This window comes from Mauremys mutica, chromosome 1 (assembly GCF_020497125.1).
Source record: "Mauremys mutica isolate MM-2020 ecotype Southern chromosome 1, ASM2049712v1, whole genome shotgun sequence".
NCBI lineage: Eukaryota > Metazoa > Chordata > Testudines > Geoemydidae > Mauremys > Mauremys mutica.
The window spans coordinates 248,904,906-248,911,963 of NC_059072.1; the positions used below are offsets into that span (position 1 = coordinate 248,904,906).

At 41.0% G+C, this 7,058-nt stretch overlaps 1 long non-coding RNA gene across 1 annotated transcript; it reads left to right on the forward strand.

The window, feature by feature from the left end:
* The first annotated feature begins 3,554 nt into the window (after nucleotides 1–3,554).
* Nucleotides 3,555–6,207, forward strand: LOC123361730. The gene is made up of 4 exons (XR_006576209.1): nucleotides 3,555–4,071; nucleotides 4,847–4,900; nucleotides 5,246–5,305; nucleotides 6,064–6,207. It is a non-coding gene; the product is annotated as an uncharacterized LOC123361730 (long non-coding RNA).
* The last annotated feature ends 851 nt before the right edge of the window (nucleotides 6,208–7,058 follow it).

Sequence of the window (7,058 nt, forward strand, 5' to 3'; positions counted from 1 at the left end):
TTTTCCAACAATGTAAAAATCAGTGCAAAGGGGACTGTGAGAAAGCAGGGCCATGACAGCAGGCAACATTCCAGAAGATAGTTCAGTCTATACACTTTCCCCCGGGTGCTTCCCCTAGGACAAGGTGTGTGCCACAGCATAGAATACAGCCCCACATTAGCATGTTTTTAATTCTTTTTGTTTTGTGACTGACATTAGTACTGCAATTTTTATTGAACCATGCAGATGTCACACACACCTTTGTGCATGCAGAAGGCTGCAGAACATGGTTCCAAATCCACAGTCTCTTCTTCATTATGCAGACAACCGTTAACTGGGGTAAGGAATCTTGTTCGGAATTGTCTTTCCACTGGAACCCACTAGAACCCCATGTCTTCACTCCATACCCCACCTTTTTCACAGGGCTTCAAACTTGCCAAATGGCTATAGGAGTTGGTTTAGTTATTCCTGAGGGTTAATCCGCTCCAGAACTACATTAGCAATCGAATACTCCCTTTACCATAGGGTTATAAACTCAGCAAAGTAATTTGGACATTCTCAGTTGGGAATCCTGCCACCAGTAAAATCAGACACCATGCACATACATAGTCTCTTGGCTGCCTACCGTTTGGATGGTATGGTGCCCATTCACCAATTAGTCAGGCCCATTCAGTAGGGTATAGCTGCCAAGCAGTGAAGGATTTAGAAGGCTAGCTTACTAAACACTACAGCAAACACCAGCTTTTCTGTGGGAACGCCCTTCTCCATGTCTGTGCTGTCACGTTAGTGCCAGAGCTCTCAGTCCAAGCTGTGCCAAAGCAGTGCACAAAACAATTATGATGGCTGCATCACACTTCACTTGTGCAGCAGAGAAACTAAAGGAAAAGCCCAGGGAAACTCTATGGCCAAATACATAGAAATTAGACTTGTAAGAACAAGTGTATGAAGACCGAACCAAGAAAAAAGTCCCAAGGGAATAAAAAGGGAGAATACTGAAGAGTTTTATAAGTATATTTAAAAAAAATACTGCCATAACAGATTTCCCCATCCCTCCTTGGATCAGAGTTTTATTGTAATAAAGATTTTATTCAGACTCTGATTACCTAAATGATTTTGTGGGTCCCCATAGAAAAAGCTACAGTTCTGAAGGAGCTGATCTCAGACTGGCTATTGGCTTTAAGCCATATCTCCTGCAGTAAGGGAAATGTAGAGATGCACAACCTTGGCAGCAGCTCCCAGAGCCGCAGGCACTCACAGTTGATTTTATTTATTCATAGGATTTTCCATGGCACTCATCACCATAGTATCTGAGGATCTCACATGCATTAATGGACTTATCCTCACATCACCTCTTTGAGGTAGGAAGTGTTTTAATCCCAGCTTTATAGATGGGGAACTGAGGCCCAGAGAAATTAAGGGAAAGCCCAAAGATATGGGAAGACTTTAGCAGAGGTAAGAAATGAATACAAACCTCCCCCCCTACCCCCCTTGAACCCCAGGATGCCAAACTAATGAAAGGCACAGGCTACCAATCCAGGATCCTGGAATGGCATTGTTTGCTGGTTTTAATAACTCCACTGATTACCCTTTTTAAACAGTTATTTATCATAAGGCTAATCAGTAGATTTATTTAAATAAAGCCATTCTAAGACCTCTGGATTTGTAGGTAGCCTCTGCCTAAACATTAGTTTGGCATCCCACTAACTCTAAATTTATCACTCTATATTTATTTTGCACATTTCTGTGCAGTAAAATATTTTAATTTGAGGAGGACAGGCTGGCTCTGTTTTGAAATAAGGTACTTCTTTTTTTCCGAGCCCTCTCAGTGAGCTACTTCAGTAATTAAACTGTCGGTCACGCAGTTATATCAGCATTCAAATCAGTGCTGGCTATAAAGATTTGTGCCTCCTGCTCTGCAGCGATGCATAGCTACTGTATAGAAGTGTATGTCAAGCAGCTGGGAGGGCTCCATGTTTCTGCAAATGAGCTATGCATTTCCAGGGTTCAAAGGACAATGAGAAAGACACAACTAGTCATGTGATTTTGGTTTTCACCCTGATAAATGGCAGGTCAAGGAGGGTTGTATTTAATAGTATATTCCTCAATGAAATGTCACTTTTCCCTCAATGTGTCCTCTGTGTGAGCTAATTAAAATCATGTTTTACTGCAATGTCAGCACACTAAGTTGCTGACTTTCTTGTTGTCTTCTACATAGTACAAAATGAATGTTGTCATTTGATAAATTCAGGATCTTAGAGGTTCTGTCTGATGGGGTCTAATGTATGCTGCTTTATATATCCCTTTACTGCCTACATACTGATGCTTTTCCTTTTTTTGAGATGTTGAGGTTTATGGACATATTATTCTCTTCTGCCCTTCTCAAGTCTTACCATCCCAGAAATCAAAAGAAATTAAAACAAGCTGGAGCAAATGTTAGTGTTGCTTTGTTTCCAAAATACTTACTCCTAATAAACACATCTGAAAACCTCAGTCACATGCATCCAATGAAAATGGTCTGTGTGGATATTGTACCATTTTCTCACAGATTATTTCTATACGGGTGTCAGAGTATGTTCATTATGTTCACCTTAAAAGAAACGCTATCACTTTATATCTCTGCATAATAGGATGGAAATCACATCGGAAATATAGAAAGCACCTATAACATTTCACTAACCAGTTTTGTAGCCAGAATTTGTCCAGAGAATTTTATTTATCAGAGTATTGGAAATTACCATTAACGATGCATTCTCCTCACATAAATGGTAAGGTCTATCAGAAAACTAAACTAACTGCTACCCCATATTTACCCCATTTCTCTTTTCTGCCATCATTCATTCTGTATAAATCTATATTCCTTTTTTCCTGTAACAAAATGCAGGCATGAGTGTTTACAGCAAATGACAAAGAACAAGGAGTTTTCGAGGTTCAGAGGGCCTGCAACCATATCATCTCATGCTGTGATCCAGCCAGATCTTACCAACTAAATAGGTTTGGTCTGGGTCAGTTCTTCAATGGGAAGTCTCTAATGAACAAATTATTGGGCTGTGCTGCAGAAATTAGTACTGGTGATTTAAAAAGTAGCAACATTTGTGGTAAATCTAGTGTAACGGGGTTCTGCTGGAAGTGCTGGCTTTGAGATAAGATCTAAAGCATGATCCTTGAAGAACTTATTATACTTTCTATGGACCTGATCCAAAGCCTATTGAAGTCACTCAGATTGACTTCAATGGGCTTTGGATCAAGTTCTTTAAGAAAAGTGTTAATACTGGTGTGGGGAGTGCTAAATAAATTCTGAATTAACTGAAAAAATAAATGTAAGATTTAAGAGGTGACAAATCCATTTTACTGAAAAAGTAGCATGGTTACAAGACAAAAGAAAAAAAATGGGGGAGGGGAACCAAGCTTGCAGTAAGACACCTTTATTCACAATGAATAGTTGGACCTAATCAGTGACCACAACATCAAGAAAGATTTATATTTAGTCATCCAATGGTTGCACTGACTCTGCCATTCTTTACAATCAGCCTGACTCTACATTGTATGCCCTATAATGAAGGGAATTATTTCCCAACTTCATTAAGGTCTTAATGCTGTAAGGTACTTAAGCACATGACTAATTTTAAGCAAGTGGGTAGTCTAATTGATTTCAGTGGGATTACTCACATGTTTTAAGCTCGTCACATGCTTAAGTACCTTGCTGGATCTGAGCCTAAAACTCCAGTTGCCACTAGTTATACAACTGTCTTTAAATACAGAGTTAAAGAGTCATTGGACCAGAGAGCAAGACTGACTCTGTAGCCTGGTGTTTGCACCTCTGCACCTGGGAGGTGCAAGACCCATAGTCCAGTCTCTCTACTCCATTGGCTCTTTAGTTATTTATATACAGTGGAATATCTTCAGCAAGAAGGACTGAAGGGCCCACATGTCAGAATATCTCCTAGTTGGATATCCCAGTGAAGAAAGCACTCTTCTGAAAGGTGTGGGAAATCCCTGTTCACATTTTTTCTCCTCTTCAGGCAGAGGGGAGAATTGAATGTGGGTGTCCCACATGCCAAGGGAATGCTCTAACCACTGGGCAAAAATTATAAGGTGGGTACCACTGACACCTCCTCCTGCAGCCAGATTTAAAATGGGAACCAATCCAGTAGAGTGCCTCTGAACACATCTACGAGATTGGATTCCACAGCGAGTTGGAAAAATGCATATCTGACCTTGTTTCATGGATTGTTCTGGGGCATAGAAGTCCATATACCTAGAGAGAGGAAGCAACTGAGTGGGAGTTTTATGGATCACATTGGAGCATAAAACTGGGATTTAAGGATTTAAGAATCTTTGTGAATCTGGGCCAAACTTTCTAACCTCTTAATCAATAATTAAATTATAGCAGTTAGAAAAAAGCAGCAAAGGTTGGTCTTTTGGTGAAACATCGCACAGTATGTAAAAGTATGTATTAAACCAATTTTAATACCAAAATGCTGTGTACATTTTCACTATTCCACCCATACTTTGTATAAGTACAGTGTCTTCCTCAAATTTAAAATTGCCACAGACATGGACTGCAGACTTCTCAAAAATATAAGGAAAAGTCTTTGGTCCCATAATAACATCCTACAATGCAGGTCTGAAAGAACAGAAGACGGGAGATTGATGTTGCTGCAGGGACAGAGTTAAGATTGTTTTGGTTTCTTAACTGTCCATTTTAATACTTTTAAAAGTTTGGGTTACTTTTAAGTTTAACCTTTAACTCTGGATTTCCTGTATTTCTAATGGTTGTTTAATCACCATCATATATAGGCTGAGCCACTCTCTTGCTGTGTGACCTGAGGCTAGTCTCTTGACCTGCTTTTTTACTCTTCTTTCCCAGCTGTAAAATCAAGTATAAAAGGGAGCTCACTAAATTCTAGAAGCTGTGTATGAGGTGAGCAGTTCTGTATAATTACACTTCTGGAAAACACATTAATTGTCTTTATAGAAAACTAAGCTTGATGAAGCAAAGGGAAAGGATACAAATAATCATAAAACAACAGAAAATGCGTGTCTATAATTAGAAACCTTGCATAGTGCTAGCATCATTAAAGAAGTTAAAACAAGTATATACTACATCTGTTTTAAGTATGTTTTTTAAGATTTACTATAATAAGATTGCATACAATTATTACCAGTGCTTTGTGTTGTGCTGTGTACATAATAGGAGGTGTTACTGTTAGATGGAAAGGAAGAACACATGTTTAAGTTATCACAACATTGCCTTCCTTGGTTGCAGGATACAGAAAAGACAAGTACAAGTATGCAGAATGGTTCCCTCCTAGGAAAGGACAGGATGGTGAGAACTACAAACTAGAAACTGCAGCACTCCACTGTGTCTTCCTGGCGTGATGACTCCTCTTGGGGGTTGGGATAAAAGAAGAGGGGTGTTCTTTTAGGATTATTTTAGAATGTGTGTGCTTGTCTTGGGACTTTAATTCCCACTGAAGTCAATGGAAAGACTACTATTGACTGCAACAGGAGCTGGAATGGGCCTTTCAAAATAACATTCAGTTATAGAAATGATGGTGCCTGTGATAACTAGAAATTCTATGTAGACATTTTCTTGTCTCCAGAAAATCTAGCATGCCAGATATGCCTTTTTATCTGACATCCAAAAGAATGCAGTGTAGTTGTAACCATGTAGGTCCCAGGAGATTAGAGAGACAAGGTCGGTGAGGTAATATCTTTTATTGGACCAACTTCTTTTGGTGAGAGAGAGAAGATTGGGTTGGCAGTTGATGTGCAGTGACCAACAGGTTTATCATGCTGACCAGTATTGTCTCATTGATCCTTGTGCTCTCTCCATCTATCTGTTGTATCCACCTGCTGTCAATAGTTTTATATTTCGATTTTAAGGTCTTCATACAGGGGGCTGTCTCTGTTATTTGTTTGTACAATGCCTAGCACAATGAGACCCTGACTTCTAAGCACTGCCATAATACTAATAAATAACAGATAATTCTTTTCATCCAGCATAGTTCTCTACCAATATCCCTTAATGGTCAAAGGCAAAGCTGTCCCAGTGACTTCCTCTTCTCCTATTTTCCATGGCAGCAGTGGTCCATGAAGACATTGCATCTGATAGTCTCCTGGATGAAATTTGCAGGAGCTAAAGATTGAAAAGTCTCTGTGATTGGCAAAAGCTGTGGAACTCCTTATCATCAGAGATCAAGACGAGCCTAAGGCCAGGTCTACACTACAACGGAAAATCAATTTTAAGCTATGCTACCTCAGTTATGTGAATAATAATGGTGTCTACACCATGCTGTGTCGATGTGAGATGCTCTCCCGCTGACTTCCCTTACACTTCTTGGGGAGATGGAGTACAAAAATCTATGGGAGAACGCTCTCTCATCGATTTAGCATGTCTTCATCAGACCAGCTAAATTGATGCCGCTGCATCAATTGCAGCAGTGCCAATTTAGCTCCGTAGTGAAGATGTGCCTGTCGCAGAGCTGATACACCCCGTCACTCTGTGGGGGCCAGGGAGAAGAGCGTCACAGCCCTGTGGTAGAATCTGAAGGGCTGCCCCGCGTCTCTGGGTTGCGCAGTTTAGTGGTCTTAGTTCTTAATATGACCAGGGCTGGCTTTATGCCAATTTCCCCGATTCCCCAGAATCGGGCCCCACGCCTGTGCCCAACAGGGCCCCGTGCCTTAGGCGCCTTTTTAATTTTTTAATTTTTTTACATACCCAGCGGCAGTCCGGGTCTTCGGCAGCACTTCAGTAGCGGGGGTCCTTCACTTGCTCTGAGTCTTCGGTGGCATTTTGGTGGCGGGGGGTCTGGAGCAAGTGAAAGACCCCCCACCACTGAAGTGTCACTGAAGACCTGGACTGCTGCCAGGTATTCGAATCAGGCCCTGCAGTTCCTAAAGCCGGTCCTGAATATGACCCTTGCTAGCAGGGTGGTGTGGACCAATGGCCAGAGTCAATACTACAGCCTTTGATATCAGGGTGGTGTTCCCTATTGATCAGAGTCAGTAAGTACTACAGCCCTTACTGTCAGGGCACTGTGGCCCACTGGCCAGGGTCGATAATGTTAGTGAGTTGG